The sequence below is a fragment of the Ursus maritimus genome, unplaced genomic scaffold (assembly GCF_017311325.1).
Source record: "Ursus maritimus isolate PB19 unplaced genomic scaffold, ASM1731132v1 scaffold_20, whole genome shotgun sequence".
NCBI classification, from domain to species: domain Eukaryota; kingdom Metazoa; phylum Chordata; class Mammalia; order Carnivora; family Ursidae; genus Ursus; species Ursus maritimus.
The window spans coordinates 14,435,343-14,459,959 of NW_024424453.1; the positions used below are offsets into that span (position 1 = coordinate 14,435,343).

A 24,617-nucleotide genomic window follows, 5' to 3' on the forward strand; every position below is an offset into this window, starting at 1 on the left:
TTTTCTTTGTCAATATTGCTAGAAGTTTGTCAATATTATTGATCTTTTTCAAAGAACTGGTTTTCTTTTTTGTTTCAATGGTTTTCTCTATTTTTCCATTTTAAATTTCATTGATTTCTGCTCTTCTTATAAATATTTTCTTCTTTCTGTTTGCTTTGGGTTTAATTTACTCTTCTTTTTCTAGTTTCTTAAAGCGAAAGCTTAGAGACATTACTTTTTTCCTAATATAAGTCTAATTCTATAAAATTTCCTCTAAGCACTATTTTGGCTGATATGTTTTGTTTTCATTTTCATTTGATTAAAACTATTTTGTAATTTGCCTTGTGATTTCCTCTTTGGCAGACTATTTTGCTCTATGCTGTTTAATTTGTAAATACCTGGGGATTTTCAGGATTTCTTTCTGTTATTGGGTTTTAGTTATGGGCAGAGAACATATTTTATATGATTTCAATACTTTTTAATTCGTTACGGTTTGTTTTATGGCCCAGAATATTGTCTATATTAGTGAATTTTCCCTGTATACTTGACAAGAAAGTGTATTCTGCTGTTGTGTGAAATGCTTTATAAATAGTAATGAGGTAAAATTTGTTGATAGTGTTTCTGGGTCTTCTATATTTCTTTTTCTTTTTTAAAAATTTATTTCTTTATTTTTTTAGTTGAAATATACTTTAATACAACAAAATTCACCCACTTCATGTATACAGTTCAGTGTTTATTAATATATTCACAAAGTTATACAAAATTATCACCACTTAATTCTGGAGCATTTTTTAAATCACATTTTTGTTTTATTTTGTTTTTCTTTTTTTTTTTTTTTTTAAGATTTTGTTTATTTGTTTGACAGAGAGAGAGAGCAAGCACAAGCAGGGGGAGCTGCAGGGAGAGGGAGAGGGAGAGGGAAAAGCAGGTTCCTCACTGAGCAGGGATCCTGACTTGGGGCTCAATCCTAGGATCCTGGGATCATGACCTGAGCTAAAGGCAGATGCTTAGCCACCTGAGCCACCCAGGTGCCCCAATTCTGGAATATTTTAATCACCCCAAAAGAAACCCCACACCTCTAGTAGTGTCACTCCCCATTTGCCATTCCCCAACCCCTAGCAACCACTAATCTACTTTCTGCCTCTCTCATTCTGCCTATTCTAGACATTTCATAGAAGTGAAATCATACAATATGTGGCCTTTTGTGTCTAGCTTCCTTCACTTAGCATAATATTTTCAGGTTTCATTCATGTTATAGTGAGTATCAGAACTTCATTCTTTTTTTCTAGCCAAATAATATCCCATCGTATGATATATGGTCAATCTGAATTATTCAGATTCTACATTTGCTAATTCACCTACTCACTAAAGTTTGTAACCCCAACATCAATACTCACAGCATTTTTGTGGTCATCTGGGCCATGCACAGTGTAGGGGAATCTTGGAGTCCCCCTATGCACAGGCTCCCAGCTGGGGTCACACAAGGTGATGGTCAAGCTTCTTGCTTCAGTTCTCGTACTATAAACAAGCGTCCTTTTTTCAGTCTATTTAGTGCCATATTTTTTTTGCATTTTTTGTGCTTTTTGTTGATGACTTTGCTCTTTAAAATGGTCCCACAAAAATAATGCTGATGTGTTGTCTGGTGTTCCTAAGCACAAGGAGGCTGCAGTGTGCCTTACGGAGAATAGAGAAAATGCATGTGGTAGGTGAGCTTTGTTCAGACATGAGCTGTAGTGCTATTAGCTATAAGTTCAATGGTAATGAATCTGGTGTCTTTAAATAAATAAGGTATCTCTAAGCAGAGCCAAACCTGAAAGAAGATTGTGAACTGATCCATTGACCAAAATGTTGTGACCAAAGACTCACAAGAACCTAACCCTGTATTTCCCCTGGACGTAACAGTTCAATTTTAGCAAATTTCATGTTCATGGTGACTTTGCCAATTGTATTACACTTTGTTTACCCAGCCATCAGTTGATGGACATTTGGGTTGTTTCCCGTTACTTTTGGGCACCATGAACAATGTCTATGAATATTTATGTACAGGTTTTGTGACGATTTTCTTTCTGATTTTCTGTCTACTTGTTCTGTCGCTTACTGAAAGAGAAATGCTGAAGATTCCAACTGTAATTGTGGATTTGTCTAGATCTCGTTTCAGTTCCATCAGTTTTAATTCATGCATTTTGAAACTCTGTGTTAAGTGCCTGCACATTTAGGATTATTATAGTTTGTTCTAGTGTCATATAATGTCCCTCTTTACTCCTGGTAATATTTCTTATCTTAACTGGATGTCAAACACTGTGAGGATTACATGTTGGATTTTGTGATATTCCTTTAAATAGTGTCGGATTCTATTCTGGTGCACATGGAAGTTACTAGGAGTCATTTGCACTCTTCGAGGTTTGCTCTCCTGCTCTGTTGAGGTGAGTTCAGCGCGCTCTGTAGCATATGGCTAATTTGGCTCTACTACTAAGATAATACCCTTCTGAGCATTATACTCAATGTTCCTTATAGTATAAGGTCTTTCTACTCTGGCTTGCTGGAATATAAGCAATTCCACCTCTAGTCATTGTTCTTTCTCTCCTTTCCAGTGGTTCTTTCTTTGCCTCTGATACATGTGTAGATATATATTTAGCCAAACATTTGAGGATCTTCCTCTATAGATCTCCAGAGTCTTTTCCCCTCTCTCTTTCCCCTTTATAATAGATCACAGTCCTGCACTGCCTGTTGTAGATCTGAGAACTAGTTCATATATTTTGTTTGCTTTTCTAGTTGTTCAAGGCAGGAGGGTAAATCTGGTCCTGGTTCCTCCATATTGACTGAAAGTAAAATTCTGACCCCTACCTAAGGTAACATATAGAGTTATGTTCTTGGACATGTCATAGTGAATTATGGACAGAAGGATTTTCTTTGGCAAGCTTAATATCCTGTCACAGTATAATTTTCAAAAAGTTGTACAAATATAGCATGAACAAATGTCAAAGATTTTGTTTACATCATTAATGAGGAAACTACTAAGACAGTAAAGCTGGTGCAAAGAGCATTGGAGGAACTGGGAACTTGCAATAAAAAAAAAATAGAAGAGATTGCTAGCTTTGATACAAAACTGGTTTTAAGACCATAATATTTGAGGTTATCGTTTCTGCCAGGCAAAAATCATTTGCATCTTTACCAGGCAAAAAAAAATCTACAAGTTACCCTGTAATTTCACAGAGTTTGGGACCATTAAACATTGGTTAAAAAAACAAAGTCAAATGAAGACATTTTCCCCTAGACAATTAAATACTCCCTGGTGGGTTGGTGAAGCAGTGCCCCAGTATGCTGTTGAAAGGCTGCATGGATTTATTTCCACACAGACTTATTGGTCTTGCTTCCAAGTTTGGGTTGATTATTTTTCTTTGTCTTATTCCCAAGTTTGGGTTGATTATTTAAAACACAGACACACACACATTGGGAAACCTATAAATGTCAAGGGGTGACAAGGGATGGGTACGGGTTTTATGGGGCTTAGAGCTTAGGTAATATTGGGGTCTCTCTTTTTAAAAAGATGCAAAAATACTTTACTTTTTCAAATCTTAAAAAAAAATTATGAAGATAAGAACACGTGGTTTACGTTTCTCCAGGGCCTTGGAAGGGGCCCTGCCCAAAAATGTCCCTGAGCCTCAAACTACCTTCACTTCATGGTCAATTGTGTCTGCCTTTGACCATATCATTATTTTGTATAAAAATAATAAAGCAACTGGTATAACAAATATGTATCACTGACCTAAATCCTATGATTCCTTGGATTTACCTAATACTGTGCGCCGTGTTCAGATCATTTGGTTCACTATTCCAAGTTATTAACGTGGGCAAATCAGTTGAATAAGTTCTCTACAGCCTCACACATTGTCTTTAAGATTTCATACCAGGAAACACACAGAGACATTGAGTTTTCACTGGCCAAGAAGACACAAGGAGCTAGTGTGAATAACATGATGCATTTCTGTTTAGTCCATGTGTGACGGGCAACTGTTTAAATGAATGTGTGTTGTTATCAGACTCTCTTTTATCCCCATTCACCAAAGAAGCTTCCGCCTTCACCAGCTCCGTTCCTCCCAACCTCCAAGTTCTGCGTTAACTGGACTCTTGAGGTTGGGGAGGGAGAGGAAGGAAGAGAGGAGGGAAAGGCAAGGAGAGCATGGCAGGCGAGTTTGTGTAAATGTACTGAGCACTTACTTGGTGTGAGGCATCGTTCTAAAACTTATATATGTGTTAACCTACCCAAGGGGGGGGGGGCACTACTACTTATATTACAATATATTATTGCTATGTGTATTGCAAAAGAGGAAACCAAATTATTAAACAACTTTCCCAGGTAGAGCCAAAATCTACATGTTTCTATCCTAGAGCAAAGTCACAAAGAAACACAAAAGATTTTGTGTTTTGTCTTTGTAGGGCCTTTAAAATCCTTAGACTTAAAACACAGAGTTTGTATCTACTCTTATTAAAATCCATTGGCCTCTCCTAGTCTCTAATTCCCTGTGTATTTGGTTTCAAATGATAAAAATCTAACTCAAACCTTCTCAAGACAAAGTATCTCCCTTCAGGCATGGTTGGATCCAGCACCTTTAAGTGATCCTGTCAGAACTGTGTTTCTCTCTCCACCTCTTGGCTCCGCTTTCCTCTCCATGATGGCTTTCTTCCACATACACTTTCTCCCACATTGCTGTGGGAAACTGCCTCTGGCAGCTCAGGCTCACACAATTCCTGCAACTAGAAACCTCAGGATAAAATAGAAGACTTCTCTCTCTCTCTCTCTCTCTCTCTCTCTCTCGATGTCTATACAGCATGTCACAAGGAAGGCCAGCGCCCTGAAAGACTGAGACCTCTTACTGGTCAGATACGGTCATAGGGAGGTGGAGAAGGACAGAGGAGAACTTAATCCTTCCAGGACCACACTGGAGTAGAAGTGTAGTGCCCAAAGGAAAAGGAGCGTGCCATTACCAGACAAAGGCGAAACAGCAGTGGGGTGAAATCAACAGACATCACAGTATCCTGAAAAGCTCTGCTCTCCCTCACTCTGCTGACCCAGAACTCCCTGTCATTCATGCAATTCAGAAACAATCATCTCACACCCCAACAGCCCAGCATCAATCTACCCAGAGCTCTCAACAGATTATTCCTGCTTTGCAACTCCCCTCTTCCATGGCCTCCTTCTAATTTAGAAGTACATGTCAATCATTTACATTTTAATGTGATTGTTTTGCTAATGCACTGTCTCCCAATCATATTTGGTTGTAAAGCCTAAGCAAGCAATTAAAGCCTTCATTCCCAGCTTAAATTAATTTTAGTATACGCAAACGGGGAGGAAGGCTCTTCTCTGCAACACATGAAAAGCCCGGCAGATGTCCAGTTTTCCCCATGCCAGTCATTATCAGGGCCTCCGATATCAAGGCCTTCCGCTGACCACACACCAGATCATCACGGTAGGAAAACAGACTCTGACTGCAGCCTGTACACAGAGAATTCCTTCCACAAACAGTCATAGGATTTCTTTTAGTTCTGGGACACATGGGCAGCCACTTCTCCTCAAGGGGATTTAGTAGGACTCGGATGATCTTACCTTCTCTGGTTACCCAAACCAAATAGCCCAACCACTGGTTTTCTCTCATGTCACCATACCTGAGCGGCCCTCTTAAATATCCTAGCACGATTCTCTTTTTCTTCATGCTTTCTCTCTCAGTTGGAAGAAAAACACTTTATAACCCCCCGCTAAGTCATTTTTGACCACTTCATGCTTCTCTCTGTATCTGCAAAGTCAATCTTTTGCAAGGTCTGCTTCAGCAACCAAGGAAGGGAGAATTATATTGGCAGGGTGATGGAGCAGCATCCCAGATGCTACAAACAGCGGGAGTAAATGGGACGCCACATTTCTTCCCCAGCACTGGGCGGAGGAGGCTATTAGTAAATTGACTAAGAGCTCCCACATGCCCGGGGCGGCAGCAGTGTGATCTCCACCGCCGGGCCAACCTTTGGTTTTTAAATACATTCTGCCCACAGGTGGCCCAATGTTTTCTCCAAATTGTTTCTTGTCAACAAATGAGCTCACCCCTCACCCCCTACTTTTCGCCCCAAAGCACAGCAAATTCTACTGCTACCCTGCAAGCAAAACTACAGTGTATTTCTAGTGGAAGAAAATGCATTGTATATTCTTTTATTTCTTCGACATTCTTCTGGTTGGATTGGCATTGATTCATGTAGCACACTTATTCCCCAAGGAAAAGGCTTTGCTAATATAGGGATGCTAAACAATACACACATTACCAGAGTTTATTTTCTTCATTCTGTAGGTGGCATTGGCCCCTGTGGGCCCGTAATTAATACGGGCTCGCTATTTCCTTGCTGGAAAACACTGTAAAATATTGCCTTCCCTTCCTGTCTTCCCCAGGGCAATGTTTCTCTGTCATCCAATTCCATTGTAGTCGAGGTCCCAACGAAGGTTTAGGCCGTGTTTCCAGGAAAATTCAGGCGTTTCCAGGTACCTCTGGAACACCATGGACCGATAACAGAAGCCCATTTGTAGATCTGTTTGCACGAAGGTCCAAGAAGCTAACTGGAGGAAACTCCTAGAAGGAGAATTGACGTCTGCAAATGGGAGTGCGGGTGTAGTTTGGAGTATAATGGAGGATGCAGGACTCACGCTGCCCTCTTGATTGGCCTTCCTGCTTCCTGCCCCCCTCTCCATTAGCCTCCCCCACCCCCCGCTTCAGGTCTTTGGCTAGAACTGGGAAGATGACACACGAAAACAAAGGAGAGGTGTTTTACTAAAACCTCTGGAAGGCTTTGAGAACAGAAAGACATCTTCCCTTGAGGCAAAGAGCCAAAGCCACCTGGCACAGCCCAGTGCTATTTGGATGGAGAAAGCTAGAAGGATGTCCCGGGGAACACGTGCAAAGCTTGGAGGCAGGTCATGATCGCGCCTCACTGAGGCTGCTGTGATCCCGCACTATTTGGGAACAATTTGGTGGGGAAAGGGGATGGGAAGGATGTGTAGCTGGAGTTCCTGTTATTCTGGGATAGTGGCTGAGTCGATAAAAACTAACTGGATTACACTATTTCTGTGACTGTTTTCCCCCAGGTTTTGTGTGGGGAAATATGAGAGTCATAGGATAAAAATGTGTTTGTTCAATTGTCTATGCTTTTCCCCCAAATATAATTTTGACCCAAAATTACTCCATTTTCTAGTTCCTAAATGAGCTGACATTTGGAATCAACCCAGTGTTTCTTTGGTCCTGTAATGTACACCATTTCCGAGAGGCCCATGGAGGTGCAGAAAGTCAAGACAGGTCTAGAGATGACAATATTGGTTTCCAATAACACATGCACTTCCAGTGGGAAAAGGAGAGTGGGCCAAATCTTCAGTCAGACTTCTACGGGGTGTCCCTTATGTTAAGACTGCAATTTGGACGCCTGCAATTATTTGCATTTTTGTTACTAATTGCTCCTGCCATTGGTGCAACCAACCACTTTTGGGTGCAATTACCCCCTTGTGGGAGCAATTACATATGAAAACAGTTCTGCACGTGCAACTAATTGTGACAAAACAAAAGGAGGCTGGGGAGGACAATTTGGCTCATCAAGATGTAACTCCAACTTCAAACATGTGCCAGCTACAGAAAGGCACAACAGCAGGACAGGGTACTCACACCTACTCTGGGTTATGGGCTCGAGCATTCCTGCCTCTGGTTACTCTGTTTTTAGAGGATTAGATGGTGGACTTATTTAGTTAGAAAGAGCAACTTAGTTTGGCTGCTCATTGGCTTTTTGCTGAAGTGGGTTCTAGATACCAAATCAAGCCCAGGAGTCCTCTCTAATCACCCAGAATCTCAGAGGATGCCAGATTCTAATGAAATCCTTTTTTTCTTCTTTCTTTTTCTTTCTTTCTTTTTTTTTTTTTTAACAAAGAACACTGACACATCCATCCACTGAATTATAACGTACACACAGGTCTCCCTCCCCTGCCTCTCCTAAACGTGCCAACATAACCGTTTCAGCCTTAGGATTGGAAATGATGGTTTAATGAGCTGACACCCGAGGTCTGATTGCCAGGAGCAGTGTTCCAGGTTGGCACAATGTACCAAGCATTTTACACAAACAAAATCTTTGGGTTTCCAGGCAGCCCACATAATGGACAATCACCCTCTCTCATTGTCTGATTCAAATTTAGGAATGATTCGTTTCATAAGAAATGAAAAATGCGAGTGCATGGGTCCACCCTCAGCCTGCCTCCCTACTTCAGTCAAATTTGCGCGCACACACACACACACACACACACACACACACACACACACACACAGAGCTTACTGTCCCCTTAGCTCTCTTTTGAGGGAGGCAGTTAAGCACTCAGGGTCTGGAGTCTGACTGCTTCACTTTCATCCTCTGTAAAATGAGCACCACACAAGCCCCTGCCTCACGGCGTTGTGGTGGAGCCTAAAAGAGCGATACATGAAAATAGCCCCCAACACGCCAAACGCGTTAGCTATTTGTGTCATCACTTACGCTATTTCACTGCAACTATTTATTTCTAAATCTGTCTCCTCTCTGGATTGGTAAGAAAAGTTACCCAAAACTTCAGATAACCACAGAGGTTTCAAGTCATACTCAAGCATCATTTCACACACAGGCCTAAGGGGAAATTAACTTCGTTTGACTTATTACTTTCTATCGATTAGAGGCCAGATTCTGGCAAAGTTAGATGTTAATTTGCAGAAGATTGATATGTTGCAAATGACTCTTATCCGGGAAAGAGGCAAATTGTTTCTCTTCATTGAAAAAATAAACCCAAAGGTTAAGGTTTTTAGGTTCCTGTAGGACATGAACCAGTTTTGTTCTGAACTTTACGATCTTATTCCAGCATTTTCTTTTTTCCTGTTGTCTAAATGTATCCATTTTTCCTATCTCCTTTTAAACCAGTTTTTCCATTTTTTTGATCCCCTCATTAGTGAATTAAATAAAGCTTTGACACACTCACTATATATTTTTCTGAAATCATGTTTTTACCTTTTAAAAAAGGTTGTTTCTTTTTGTTGTTGTTTTTGTTTGGTTGGGATTTTTTTTGCCAGAAGCGAGGAGCTCCTTGCAGACAGGACTCTACCACAGTCACCGCTGGGCCCCAGTTCCATGTGTCTCCATCTCATGTGCATCTGAATCCACTGAGCATTGTGGGGCTGGGGACGAGCCTGAACTGTGGGGTGTAGCAGCTGCTGCTGGCCGCGGTCCTGAGTGCAATGCCTGGACTTGGCAAATGCAGGTGCTTGGAGGATGCTTGTGTAAGCATCCACCTGCGGAAGCAATGACGTGTCTTACTTCTCAGGCCACCTCCCTCCAACAGCTCTCCTTTATTTTCCCCACTTCCGCACAGTAACACGGAGGATCCCGTTCGCGTGGGGACGCAAAAAGCTTGGTTCTCACATGATCCAGTTAGGTGAGTGTTAATGTGAGCGCGAGGAGAGAAGGGAGACGGTTCACTAACACCAGGAGAACACAACACGTTAGGATGTCAAGACGAAGCCACCACGATGGGATGGCTACGGGACCTCCCACCCCCACAAAGTCCCCATCTCAGGACTCTCAGCCACCAGCAGCATCACCTACCTCCTTCCCCAAAGCCAAGTGGATCTCCTCTTAGGCTTCAGAGAAGTGAGCCATAGCTGGCCTCACAAACACCTTGGGGCCTTTGTGCCCAGGCAGTGGACTTAGGGTCCGGCTCTTGTTGTCTTGGAGCACCCCACCTTCACGTGTCTTCATGTATATAATCCACTATTAGAAAAATAAAACAATCAGGAGCTGATCTATGAATCTAGGAAGAATTATGAATGTCTACCACAGTGGTTCTCTACCCTGGCAGCCCATCCGAATGGGAGCTTGAGTGCAAACATGTGCCCCGTTCATCTGCAGAGTGTTTTGTGATCAGTCTGGGAGGGAACCCGAACGATGGTGTGTTTAACATTGCACCGTGTCTTCAGGGGAAATAGCCGCATTTGCCGCACTGTCATTGAGCAAACAGGAGCGTTGTTGGCCATCGATTCCTTTGCTCAGTCCAGCAACACATTAAGTTGAAGTGTCTCGAGCCCTCCTAGGAGAATTGCAAATTTTCAAAGAAAGGAGCTTGAGGTTTTTTTTTTTTTTAAAGATTTTATTTATTTATTTGACAGAGAGAGAGAGACAGCCAGAGAGAGAGGGAACACAAGCAGGGGAAGTGGGAGAGGAAGAAGCAGGCTCCCAGCAGAGGAGCCTGATGCAGGGCTCGATCCCAGGACTCTGGGATCATGCCCTGAGCCCAAGGCAGATGCTTAACAACTGAGCCACCTAGGTGCCCCTGAATTTTTTGTACGTTATAACATGACTGTGTTAAAGCTGCTTTTGAGGGGAAAGTTCTAGACGCCACAGAAGCTCTGCTGTGGGCCACACGGGAAGCCTGGCTGTGAGGTGTGGCTTTCCCGAGCACCTGGAAATAAGGGGAAGAATGTTTCATCTGAGGCTGAAACTCATAAAATCCATGTAAAATGGATGTAATTAAGCAACCAAGAAATGGTAAATACGTGATTATGAAGCTTGCTTTGGTATTGTTTATAAAATACTTGTATTACTGAAAATCTGTTTCCAAAATAAAAGAAATTACTTTAAAAAATGTGGTACACAGGAAGAACGCAAAGTCCCCCATCTCCACACCCTCTCTCACTCCCCATCACTGCTTCTCAGTCCTCACCAGGAACCACACAGCTGGCCTGGAAGGGAATGAAGGAGACTTCAACCTGCAGGTTGGTCCGCTTAGTGCCTCTGTACTCTGTTAATGAAGAAGTTGCTTTTGGACTACAGCATCTTTATTCTGAGAAATAGACCTAACGCTACGGAAAACTGTCATTAAATACCAACAAAAATAGTGTGAAACATATGTACCTCTTTGGAAAGGCTGGAGGAAGAGGGCGGGAAAGGAACAGAAGACTACCTAAAATACAGAAGACAGATGCAAACAAGCAGTGATAAATAGCGGCTACCTTGCGTTGCTACCGTGTGCAGGCTACTTTATATGTGTTCTTTGAGACAATTCTCAGAAGAGCCCAATGAGGAGGGAGTCATTATTGACACCTCTCAAATAAGGGCTCTTGTCTGTCCTGGCATCTGAATCAGGATCTTCCCTGACTCAGCCAGTTTAGGTCATTTCTAGTTTTGAGGTCAAGAAGAGAAAGGCCTGGAGCTGGATGCTACTGGGTGGAAGGAGAGAACCCAGAGGACATCGTGGAGAGTCAAGCCCCAAGAAGGAAGGAAGCTGGGCCCTGAATAAGCCCAGGGAAAACTGAAAGACCAGGGAGACCCACACTGTGTGAGTGAGCAGGAAACGAATGTGTGTTCGTTCACTTATTCATTCATTCATTCATTCATTCATTCAGAAACCCCTAATATAAAGTTACTACATGCCAGGCACTATTCTAAGGGCTTTATAAATATTAACTCATTTAATACACAAAACAGCATTGCCCTCATTTTGCAGATGAGGTAACGGTCACATAAACAAACTGAATAATTTCCCAGTGGCACAAATATTGTGCAAAGCCACTGATCAGGAGTTTTATTTATTACATCAGTGAGGTAACCCTAATTGATATAGTATCAATATGTAGATATTTTCTATTCAGACTTAAAGGACCAAGTTTGTCAAGAAGTTTACAAAGCCCACCATAGTGGCTTCAAAGACATTGGAAGTGAGGTTCAAAAAACATCTCCCACTCTGGTGTCTTAGTTCCAAACAGGTATGACAAGGAAGAGTTCATTTGGCTGGTGGAGAGGGGAGTAACACGTTGAGTACTCATGATGTTTTGGGAGCCATCTATACAATTTTATCTACAAAACCTCTTGTGAAATTCACTGTCTTTTACATGAAGTGAACGAGTTGCTCCCTGGGATCCCGGTGCCCATGTTCACCTCTGTGAAATGAAAGATAGGGACTGAGGAGCTTGGAAGTAACTTCCAGCATCAACATTAAGCGTCCAACACTAAGCCTCCCGTGTTGAGACCGTCTCGACACGGGAAATTTCACTTAAACAAGGAGTAATTGCTTTTCAAAACAGTTCACAGACTCTGGGCTGAATCCAAGACTCTGATCCCGGTCTCAGCTCAGAGCCTGGAGCAGGAGGCGTGAGGCAGTGGGGAAGAATGGCGGCATTATCTGCAGATGTCCACAAATGTAAAAAGATTGAAAACTACGCTTTAATTTGGCTTTTTTTTTAATAAATCACACACACTTTATGATTTTACAATAAATAAAGTGAAATTAAAAAGTGAATAATAAGTGAAACATTTTCCTTGGCTGCAAGCCTGCCTCACCGCTGCCTCGTATTTCCAAGAAGAAAACGTATCAGATCAACTGAGACCCTTTGACTTTCTCTTCCATCATTTCCTGCTGCCTTTTGTTCTCTGTCCTTTTATTCCTCCTCATTCGAGCCTCTGGCTCTCTAATTTTTCAGTTCCATCGTTTGACATTGTGGTCACCTTTCCTTTTGACAGGACCTGCTGCTTTATACTTTCCCTTCCCGCTCTGCAAAGATAAAATCTCATTTCTCAATGAAAACGGAGACTCAGATACAAAGTATACTCAGGAATTGGCTTAATTGGCAAAGAAAAAAGAAAATTATTGAAGGAGCCAGATAAGTGACCCCAGGCCAAACCCAACTTTAAATCTGGCATAACTGTTATCCTCTTTCAAAGGCAGAACCGAACCCAACTCATGACTTTGTGAAGGTTGGGCGAACCTTAATCGGGCGCTGCTGCGGGTATGTGCATGCTGGCATTTACAATGAGAGTCCGGGGAAACGCCGCACGGACACTGGCTTGAACCTACACCAAGCCGAAACAACCTCGGGGGGCAGCTGGAATCTCAGACCCGAGCAGGACGGTTTAAGGTTCTGCTCCGTTTAGGGCTAAAGCAGCAACGATTATTTTATCAAGTACACTTGGTAGACTCTCAAAATAAACAGATTGGAGAATTTGGTTTTACCCTCCAGATAAGTGGGTCCTTATTTATGCCTCGAGCTGAGGTTGGATGCCAAACCTGCTAGTATTTCTCTCTCTCCTCTCCTCCTTCCACCTCCCCTTCCTCTCCCTTCCTTACCTCCTCCCACCGTTCCCCTCCTCCTTCCCTCTCCCTCTCTATTCCCCCACTCTTTCCCTCAGTCATCCCCCCACTTTGCCTCTCTCCCTCCCAGGTCCTCTCCCTCATCCCTCTTCCCCTTTTCTACCTTTGATTAGGAAATATGTGCAGACAGAGATGACCTCCCAAGCTCAGTCTTCTTACAATTCCTCCCTTAAGGGATCTAATCTATTCTCGTGAATCCAGCTCCTTACCTCTGTGATTTCTACCTTCTGTCTCTAGTTCTATCCTTTCTCCTGGATTCCAGGTCTACAGGACACAGTCACATGCATGCTGTTGTGGCTTGTCTCCAAGAAAGCTGCACCACTTCCTTCCCTCATTGAGAGGTGCAGCCTATTCCTTCATCCCCTCCGCCTTTTTTAAAAATATTTTGTTTATTTATTTGAGAGAGTGACAGAGAATGAGCAGGGGGGAAAGGTAGGGGCAGAGGGAGAAGCAGGCTCCCCGCTTAGCAGGGAGCCCGATGGGGGACTCGATCCTAGGACCCTGGGATCATGACCTGAGCCAAAGGTAGACACTTAACTGACTGAGCCCCCAGGCGTCCCTCCTTCAGCCCCTTGAATCTGAGGGGCCTGTGCCTGCTTTGACTCACAGAACATAGTGGATGGAGTGCCGTGAAACTTCTAAGGCGAGGTTTTAAGAAGCCTTGTAACTTCCACCTGAGTCTCTTGAAATACTATTTCCAGGAGAAGCCGGACACTGGGGAAGAATCCAACTACCCTGAGACCACCATACTGTAAGGAAGACCATGCTAGCAACAAGGAGAAGCCGTATGGAGAGAGTGATGCCCAACCAACCCTCCAATGGAGCCCAAGCACCAGACATGTGAATAAAGAAGCCGTAAGATAACTTCAGCTGAGCTGCCATCTGACTGCAACCCAAGTGAGAACTACCAGGTGAGCTTATCCAAACCACAGAATGGTGAGAGATACTAACAAGTGGTTGCATTAAGCCACGACGTCTGGAGGTGGTTTGTTATACAGTCGTAACTGGAAGAGATGTCTAACTTTTATTCAATTACTGACTCATTCACTTAACACTTGTTTGTTGAACATAGTCTATGTGCAGCAACTTGCAAGGTACTGGGAATAGCAATGAATGAGACAGATCCAATTCTTGCTTCCATGGGCCTGACACTCTTTTGGAAACAAAGATATTGAACAAAAATTGATCAACTGTTTCAAACTTCTAACACCTCCTTTCCTGCTCTCATGCTCAGCTAGTAACTTTTTTAACATTTTTCATTGAGATACTAGAAATAATCAGGGAGGGGGTGCCTGGGTGGCTCAGTCAGTTAAGTGTCTGCCTTCGGCTCAGGTCATGATCCTGGGGTCCTGGGATCAAGCCCTGCATCGGGCTCCCTGCTCAGCGGAGAGTCTGCTTCTCCCTCAGCCTCTCCCCTAGCTTGTGCTCACTCTCTCTCTCTCAAATAAATAAAATTTAAAAAGAAGAAAGAAAGAAAGAATCAGAGAGGAACTCCTTCACCAACCTAGGATGTAGACTCCTAACTAGGCAGCATCTATGTGGAATTCTCCACCCACCTTCTCTCAGTCTTTAAAAGAAGTGTCCCCAGAGACCACCCCGTCCAGTTGAGCTCTGGATCCCACTTCCTTCACAATAACTTCTCCATCACTTTAATCAGAAAGCAGACAAGCTCCAGATGATCTCAACCAGGCTCTTGATTTGAAATACCATCCTTAGGCTGAGGGCCAGGAATTCATATCTCCAGCCTCGATCCCTGCCCAGAACCACAGACCGATATATATCCCACCACCTGGCTGGCTCCCCAGCTTTGATACAAACTTAGAGATCTGAATAGGCATCCCCAACTTCACATGACCTAAACAGAACTCTCGATGCTTCACCTGCTGCCACCCTCTCTCACATTCTTTTGTCCCAATAAATGGCTTCTTCATGATTCCATTCCCAAGATAGACGAATTATACTTGATTCTTTCCTTCATCTTCCCCACATCCGATCCAGCAAGCAGCCCTGTTGACTCTACTTCCAAGACATATCCTGAAAGCACTCGCTCTTCCTCAGCTTCGGCATCTCCATCCCGGTGCAAGCCACCACCTCTCACCAGATTTCTGAAGTTACAGCCTTCTCATTTCCATCCTTGTCCTTCTACCCTCCCCTTTCCTTACAGTATCCAGAGTAGCTTTCAGAAACATGAATTACATCATGAGACTCCTCTGTTTCAATGGCTTCCTAGTGGCTTTCATTGCACTGAGAAAGCTTCCATCTTTGTCCCCTTGTTTTTAAACTCCGTGTCCCTGTTTCCGTGATCTGGCCTCTCAGACTTCATTTCACAGGACTCTTGCCCTCATCCACCACAGTCCAGCGATGAGGTCTTCCGCTCCTGGGGCAGGCCAAGTTCATTCCCACTTCATTGCACCAGCTGTCGGCCCTGGTCTGGCTTGGCTGACTCTTGCCCTTCAGCCCTTAGCTCCAGGGTCTGTTTCTCAAACCATCCGACCTGGTATGCTGGCGCTTTATTTTATTTCTTCACATAGGACTGCTCAATCTCTGTTCCTGTTTCTGTATTTTTTAACTTTTCTGTGTTCTGTCACCCTGCACCCAGAAAGTAAGCTCCACACATGTAGAGGCTCTGTCCTGTTCACTGCTGCCTCCGCAGCACCCAGATCAGCACCTGGCCCAGAGCAGTCAGGAAATATTGATCGCCTGCAGCATGAAACAGTCACAGTGTGATGAGGATTATGAAGAAGAATGCTGGGTGCTATGGGAGCAGATAAATGAGTGGACTAACTGGTTTGAGGGGTGTCAGGGACCATTTACTTGAGAAGGTGGCAGTTCAAGCAGAGAGCAGAGGATTAAAAAGGGAAAGCCAGAAAAGCTGGGGTGGAGAGGAGAGCAGAAGGGCCTGTAGAAAAACCCTGAGGGCAGGAAATGGTTCTCAGGGAGCCAGGTTAGCAGGTCAAGGTCAGGGCCAGACCCTGAGAAGGGTCCTGGTGCTTGCAGGTCACTAGCATTCATTCTGCCTAAACTTGAGTCACCTTTTTGCCAATCTGGAGTCTTCATGAACATGCCTTTCTCAGGGGCTCCTGCATTTTCCCACAGAGTTGTAGAACCCTGAGGTCACCTCTGTTTCCTCTCATTGGGAATTTTGTGCCTCATGGGGGTCACTTTTCAGTGAATCACCCCTCTCAAATCTCTCATCTGCTCTGTGGTCCCCATTCTCACCAACCATGTGGCAAAGAGGAGCTCCTTTGTCTCATGAAGACCCTCAGGCCTCTGTCTCAGATCCTCTGACGGCCTTTTAGGGACCCCCTGACTCTCACCTGCCCCATTCCCTTCAACACACACACACACACACACACACACACACACCCTACCAGCCTGTGGCCCCACAGGTAGTGGGTAGTGGCCTTCATCGCAGCATCTCTCCAACCAAAGACTTGAGTTCTTAGTTCTAAAAACATCCTTTCTAAACCCCATCACCAGGCTCCATGCCTCCCATTCCATCCAATTTCCCAGCACCCCTTCTGAAAGATATTGCTTCAGGATGCAGTGAACAGGGGCGCCTGGGTGGCACAGCAGTTAAGCGTCTGCCTTCGGCTCAGGGCGTGATCCCGGTGTTACGGGATCGAGCCCCACATCAGGCTCCTCCGCTATGAGCCTGCTTCTTCCTCTCCCACTCCCCCTGCTTGTGTTCCCTCTCTTGCTGGCTAGACATCTCTATCTCTGTCAAATAAATAAATAAAATCTTTAAAAAAAAAAAAAGAATGCAGTGAACACACCCAAGTCCTTCCCTCCTACACTGTCACACATGTCCCAGAATTACCTCCTCCCTCCTCTCAACAGCGGGAGTCCTCTTCCTTTAAAAACACCTGCCCATGTGTGGGGCCCTGGCTGAGAGCTCAGAGTCTGGAACTAGATGGCCCAGCCCCACCCTCACCTGTAGTGGGTCTGTGGGCAAGTCACTTCACCTCTCTGTGTTTTGTTTTCCTCATCTGCAAAATGAGAGCCATACTGGTCCCCAAGTCAGAGAGCAGCTTGAGGGACAGCACCCTGTCTGGTTCCTCCCAGCATTCCCCGGGGCTGCCAGCACCCAACACAACCTTTGTTATTTCCCTGTCTTCAAGGAAATGAGCATCCCATTGGCGGTCTTGGGGAAAAATGCAATTGGGACTAAGAGTAAGCTGCTCTCGGGCCTGTAACCCTCATTCTCAACACTGCAGGGGATGGAAGTGTGGTAACAAGACCAGAGATTGCCGCAGGTGGAGGGCTGGGGAGGGGCTATGGAAGCACCAAGGAGGAGCTCTCTGGAAGCAACGTTGTCCAACTTGTAGGCTGAAAAAAGAGCAAGAATGAGGTCTATAAAGTAGGGGAGGGAGGAGACTGTAAGTAATTCATCCTGACCCACACAACCTGAGCTCTTCCTAGAGTGGTGTTCAATGGAAGCACCAACTCCACCTCCAAAAAGCACTGGAAAGGATTTTAAAACTCTACTGAAGCTTTTAAAACAAACCTAAACCAAGACAAACAGCATGGCTCAGAGCGAATTCTCCTAAAATCCCTCCTCAGCTACCCTTGCGCAGTCCTCACAGCAGCCACCGAGAAAACTCTCCAGGCTCCTTTCCCCTCCCCGTTCTCAAACTCTCCTCCCTGTCTCCTCCGGACTCGGGCTGCTTCCTGCTGCCTCCCCACTTCTGCTCAGCTCTTCACTGACTAGATGCATTTCACTTTTCTACGCCTCCTTCCGTTCATCTTTTATATGCAGCAGTGGCACAAAGTCAGGCTCCAAGGCCTCCTGAGAAGAGAGGGCAAGGCTGCTATACTTTATCTTCGACCCCATCACGGATTCCCCCTAGTGAAAGCTTCGTGCCTCTGCAGGGAGGACAGCACATCACCCAGGCCACCCTCCGCCCACCCCAGCACCCTCCCCCAACACTTCTCTCCTGCCGGGTTGAGCCCCATTCTCCTCTGCCAGCAGTGAGGGTAGGGGCGGGGATGCCGAGGCCGCCTGTGAGGCCTGAGTGCTACACCGTGTCTTCCAGAACAACGGCTTGTGAACTTGGAGACTCACTGTAAGAACTGCATTTTATACCACAGTGAGACGCACGCGCACACCGTGCGCACACACACGGAACGGAAATAACAGCTTAATAAAACATGACTTCATTCTAGCTCTTATTCTATGGATGTCATTTTAAAATGGGAATAATCATTGTCTTTTAGGGATACAAACCAAAGTGTTTACAGATAAAATGATGTAAGTTCTGGAACTGGCTTACAAATACTTGAGACAGATGAAATGTCATGTAGATGGGACAAAACTGACCGTGAGGGGGTCGTTGCTGAAGCTGGGTGAGAGGCACATGGCAGATGTCATACCATTCTCTCTACTATTCTGTATATTGGATATTTTCCATAGTAAAACAATTTAAGATAAAACAAAAATATTGGTTCTGCCCTACTAAATTGATTTTACAACCCACTGATAGGCCAGGATTTATAGTTTGTAAAATACCTTCTAGCAAATCTGGGAAATTTGAAACTAGTGTCAGGAAAACATATCAATATCTAGATTTTATCTAATACACACACACACAATCCCCTCCAAACAAGGTCTGTTTCTTCTCCCGATGTTGGGAGGTGGGGTGTATGCGGAGTTTTGTTCCCCCACAGGATACAGGTGCTTATCAGACATCCCTGTTTGCCAAAATGGAAACCAACACAGCAAGTATCTCCACCCACCAAGATTCGAGTCCGTTTCTCAAGAACTCAGATCTTCTGAACTTCAGAGGGTTTGTGCCTGAGGCCCACAGCAATCCTGTCTATGATCAACCCAGTCATGGTGGAAGCAAATAAGGGGATGTTGTCTGTGACCAAAGCCCTGCAGGGACTCTGAGAAGACTCTGGATGGGGCATGAAAACCTGCTAATCCCTCCCCTACAACCTGCCGGTCACCATTTCTGGCTCCTCAGCTGCACCCTGGTGACTCCTGGTGTTCTCCAAAGAATTCTGGTCACTCTATCCTTTTCTTCCTTTCTAATTAGTTCATTAAAGTGAGAGTTCAGGCAGCCCTTTTGCTTGCGGCCAAGTGTAAGGTTATTCAATATCTCTTGGTCACAAGGTGCTCTGGACTAGCTTCAAAATGCTGCATCACACCATGCCAGGTGGATGCCACAGCCAACCCCTGTGCCTGAAAGCACCCGGGACCATTTCTCTCTCCCCTCTGGTATGCCGCTTTCAATTCTACATAAAAACCCTACTTCGGTGAAAAACCTTTCCATAGCTGAAGCAATTCTACCACAAAAAACAGAGGTTTATAATCCTTTTCTTTTTTTAAGATTTTATTTATTTATTTGACAGAAAGACACAGCCAGCGAGAGAGGGAACACAAGCAGGGTGAGTGGGAGAGGAAGAAGCAGGCTCCTAGCAGAGGAGCCTGATGTGGGACTCGATCCCAGAACGCCGGGATCACACCCTGAGCCAAAGGCAGACGTTTAACAACTGTGCCACCCAGGCGCCCCAGAGGTTTACAATCCTGACCGTGTGAACCCACACTTCTCCCCATGGGAAGTCTATCATCTTTATAACTCAAGGTTCTCATTTCCCATCCTACCCACAATTTCTGTAGTTTCTTTTTGTTGTTTTTTTATAGCAAATAATGCTTACTGGTGGTTTCCAAACCCTCATCGCTTGAACTACCATGGGAGCCCCATTCTGTCAGTATCTGTATGGATAAAATCTAATACGTCAGGTTGGAAAAATGCACAAAGAGGTGACAGAAATAGCCAAGGCAGTCCTGTATGGTGTCTATTCAAAGCAAACAAAAAGGAGGTGATTACATCAAATCTAGACATGAGAGTGAGCTTTACCAGAAATATTGCCAGTTGTGGTTATCAGTGGGTCCCCCTGGAACGCTTAAAATTTGTATTTGATATCAGGTTGCCAGCCACTTGGGATATAATCTCCATTTGGGAGGTTACTGTCTTTATGAAATAAGACAAGCTTCCACTTGAGAAAGGGCAGGTGGTGCTTATTGCCTATAATGTAGAAAGCATGGTCCCATGCCCTTTCTAGACCAGATGGCTATGTAGCTTGTCCTGAGGTTGACTCTTCCTCTCCTGGATAACCTTGTCTGGGCAGTGATAGACCTCTCTCAGGAGGGCCCTGGCTGTGTGGCTTCTGTCCGTGGACCCACCGTACCTGTTAGATCTACTTTGGGGGGACTGGCACGTGACCTCAGCATCATCATTCCTGGAAACCATCAGCAAAAAAGTCTGAGCCCAAGTCCTCCAAACCCTAACTAGGTACCTGGAAAAGGAGGGATTATTTAACCAAGACTGCAGAATGGTACTCCTGGCTTATAAATGTATAAATGTACAGACTATCTCCTGGAAGAAATTATAAACCATCCTCATTCCCATAAAGTGGACCATGAAAAGGTTGCTGACGTCCTTCGTAATAACATACATACAAAGATTACTGATTCCAGTGGTAACCTTCCTCACCACCCTGGAAAATATGATAGTCCACCATGATGGGATGACAGTGAGCCCCCTCATTTTGTTCCTTACAACCCCCTGCAGAAACCTATTCCTTCAGTTGCCATTGAGCTACCACCAGCGCTCTCTTGGAGATGACCCTTCCCTACCACCCCCTGCCCTGCCAGAGCCCTCATTGAGTGTCAGTTCCTCCAGCTGGCTAAGAGAAGTACTAATCCATTCATGGTGACTCTTAGGGTTAAGACTCCTCACTCCAGTAAATAAATAAATAAATTAATTAAAATTTAATTAAAATTAAAAATTTAAAAATTTAAAAATAAACATCACACACACTCAGGAAGCTGTTTCTCTACAAGGTGTGATATGGCTGCTACTATTGCTCCAAAAATAGACAGTAGTCCAGTCTTGCTCGGGTCAGGTACTATGAAACCCCGGAGGCCTGGAAGAACGTCTGGTCTAGGACTCTGTGGTAGTATAGTCCCTTGGCTTCAGGAAACCCTGCTGTCTAAGTCTTCCATCACTGTGGGGGACACCTGGCTAAATGGCACAGCCAGATGACCCTCCGGAGTGAGAGGAGCAGCTCTCGGAGCAGCTGGGCCTAGGGGCCCCTTGCCTGTGCCTCTGACTTCCTTTCTTTTCTGGAATGGATTCACGTTTCAGAAACTGTGTCCATGGAGGCTTAGCTAAACAGAACAAAATGAAACAAAACAAACTGCATCCAGCCTGCGAGCTGACGAGGGAGTGAGCCTTCTGCATCCAGAGCCATGTCCAGGGGCCCCATGCAAGTCAGACTGTTAGTGCAGCCAGTCCTGGCTCATTCTCCAAACATTGGCTCCACAGTTTCACAGTGGGTTACACCACTTCTCTAGAACTCTGAGGTGCCACACCACAGAGAGAGGCTGCTCTCCTGGGTCCGTGCAATCCACTTGCACTGGAACACCACCAGCCTGCAGTCTTGGAGAGGGTGCCCTTGAAGCTCAGTCGGGGAGGGAGGATATTTAACTCAGTGGGTGGCTGGACCTCAAGGCCAAGGTCCAGGATACCTTCTCCCAGTTTTGCCAGGTTGGGCACACAGAGTGACTAAACCCAGAAGAGTGAGGCTGGGAAGTGCTAAGAGATTGTCACTTATGCTTTCTACTTTTCTTTTGCAGCTCATGATGGAGAGTTGAGGACCTAAGAGGCAGGACCGTATTATAACTTTAGAAGGTCCTGGGCACTTTTACCTTATAGGCCTTTTCCTCCATAGAAAATATTTAAAATTATATTTTACTGTTGTATTGCTACAAAGGACAAATATGTTAGTATTATATATTAAAACGTTTTCTTCAACCTAAAAGTTATATTCAGGGGACAGAGGTTTGCAAAAAATGCTTCACTGTGTTTCCTTCCATCTTTCACACTGGCCTTGAGTTTCCTGCTCTCAGCCATGATTTCTGAACCTCCAAATCACTTTGAAGGGTGGGGGAGTGTACGTGGAGGGAAGCATCATTTCTCACACACAAATCACCACAATACTGTAGTAATAGAGGACTACAGTTTCCAATTTTTAAAGGAAATTTTATTTAAGCACACTAGCAGAAATATCAAGAATAAAATTTGTCCTTTATTACAAACATAACTGCAGATGTACTAGCATTAGTCATGAGAAAGACCATTTAAAAGATGTTTACAAAGCTACCTTCAGAATCTTGGGCTTCATTATCATAATATTTTCCAGCTGTTGATTGAGTATCCAGTCTTATGATCCACTGAGTCACAAATAGAGAGACATAAGATTGGCAATAGCTCCTAAAACATTTCACATTTGTCATTTTCAGAATTTATTATCAAGAGACAACTTATTACAGTTTTCTTTGTCAGTGTGGTTCTAATTCACTTTTTCCTACCTCAGTCTACAGGTCTACAGATGGATGGAATCCTGAAAATTTCCTATTCCTTTCAAAAGATATTTTAGTTTATTTAAGCAAACACAGAGATGCCAAGCAGCACATTTAGCAGATTGTGTGTGTCCTCAAATGAAGATGGGGTCTTACAGAGCTGGAGAGATTGAGAACCGCTCTTCGTGTTGTCAGAACGAAGTGAACTCAGCTATTAATGGGGAGAGATAATTTTCCCTCTACCTTTCTAGGTTCTTGGCTGAGACCCCTCCCATGATAAAAAGGGTAAAAGCAGAAAACCAAATTTAATTATATCCCTGTGGGGGCATCACAGGGATATGACCCAAAGGCAGCCAGACAATTGAGGCTTATCTATCTCCTGAACTAAGGAAAGAAATAGGGGTCTGGGGCTTCAAAGGGGAGGAAGACAATTCACAGGAAGGTGAGAAGTGCAAATGTTTGGTAAACAAAGTTTGCCCTGCCTCGAAGATAAGTCTCTCAGATGAAAAGCTTATCACTGGTAATGACTCTCTTCCTGGTACAGGCCCCCATTTTAATCTCACTTAGGCAGTTAAGAAGGAGGTGAAAAGCTTTTCCTGTGTCTGCTGGGTCTTGATTGCCTTCAGCTCAAAATAATCCACATGCCAAAGTGGCACATTCTGTTGTGTTTTGTTCTGAACCCCTCATTATCTTAGAGTAGCAGTAAGCAAACTACAACCTGTGGGCCAAAACCATCCCACTACCTGTTTTTGTATGGCCCAAAAGAATGGTTTTTACATTTTTAAATTAATTTTTAAGACAAAAGAAGAAATATTTAGTGACAGTTGAAAATTATGCGAAATTCAAATTCCAGTGTCCATAAATAAAGTTTGATTAGAACACAACTATTCGTTTAGATTATGGTTTCTTTCTTGCTAAAGGACAGAATTGAATATTTTTGACAGAGACTGTGTGTCCCACAAAGCCTAAACTTTTTACTATCCAGCTTTTTACCGAAAATATTTGTTGATGCCTGTCTTAGAGCGTAAGAATACCTACCCAGGATCAAAGCCACCAAGTTTCTTTTAGCAGTTAGGCAATTGAGGCTTGTATACCACTTTTAGATTCATATTCATGAATAATATTACTAGTTAACCTCTGTTGGCCTCTTATGATGTGCCTGGCCCTGTGCTAGGTGGTTTTTTGTTTTTGTTTTAAACTTTTTAAAAAATGCACTCTTTGGCTTCCCTTTATTTCTTGAGGGTTACACAAAACGTGAAACCTACAGGAAAGTGTCCCCCCAGCCAGCTTCCCACCCTAGAGGTGCCAACAGCCTCTCCTGCACTGCGGCCTCTTCGCTTCCCTGCTGCCTGGCCTCCCCTCTGGCCATCTGTCCGCTTGTCCATCTGTCCGCCAGAGCCGGCAGGGCCCCTACTTGGAGGAGGAGGTCATGAAGCTGCTCTGGAGGAACGATGCAGAGCACGATGAAGGCGTTGCGGCAGGTCGCGGCTTTCTGCTCCAACAGCCGCGCGCCCCGCAGCAAGGAGGCCTGGCCCGCGGCGGACGCAGTCTGGCTCCGCCACGTCTCGCAGGAGCTGTTGGTGGGCCGGCGCCTGCTAAGGTCTGAGCCGTGCCGCACGCTCTTCTGGGGCTAGGCGACGTGCTGCAGGGCTCGTCTGCCGTCCAACTAGAACATGCGGTCCCGGGCTACAGCGGGGCCCCGAGAGCAAGGCCTCCCAGCTGGGACACAGCGCCTGGTCCCTGACGTTGACGATGCGCACGCCTGCGCAGTCGGCACGGCGCACGACGCTGCGGAGGGCCCGCAGGTGCCGGCTAGCCCTACGGGGTGCTCCTGCGGAAAGCTGTGGAAGTCCGCGCGGTGGTTGCCTCGCACGCCACCTGGATGTGGGCCTTTGGGCTCAAACAGGTGGGGCACCGGCTGGACGATCTGGTGGATGTGGCTGTGGGCGGGCCTTCGGGTGGGGCGCGCGGGCGGAAGTCCACGGAGGAGTCGCGGTGCAGGGCTCTGGGGTAGGCCTGGGAGTCCGTCAGGCGTGGGGGGCTGGCCACGGTGTCATGGGCCTGCCCGGGCCGCGTGGCGGAGTGGGGGAATTC

The 24,617-nt window shown here is 44.9% G+C and overlaps 1 pseudogene; it reads right to left on the reverse strand.

Annotated features, from left to right (window-relative positions):
* Positions 1 to 23,933: 23,933 nt before the first annotated feature.
* LOC121104211 overlaps positions 23,934 to 24,617 on the reverse strand; it is a 3,168-nt pseudogene continuing 2,484 nt past the window's right edge.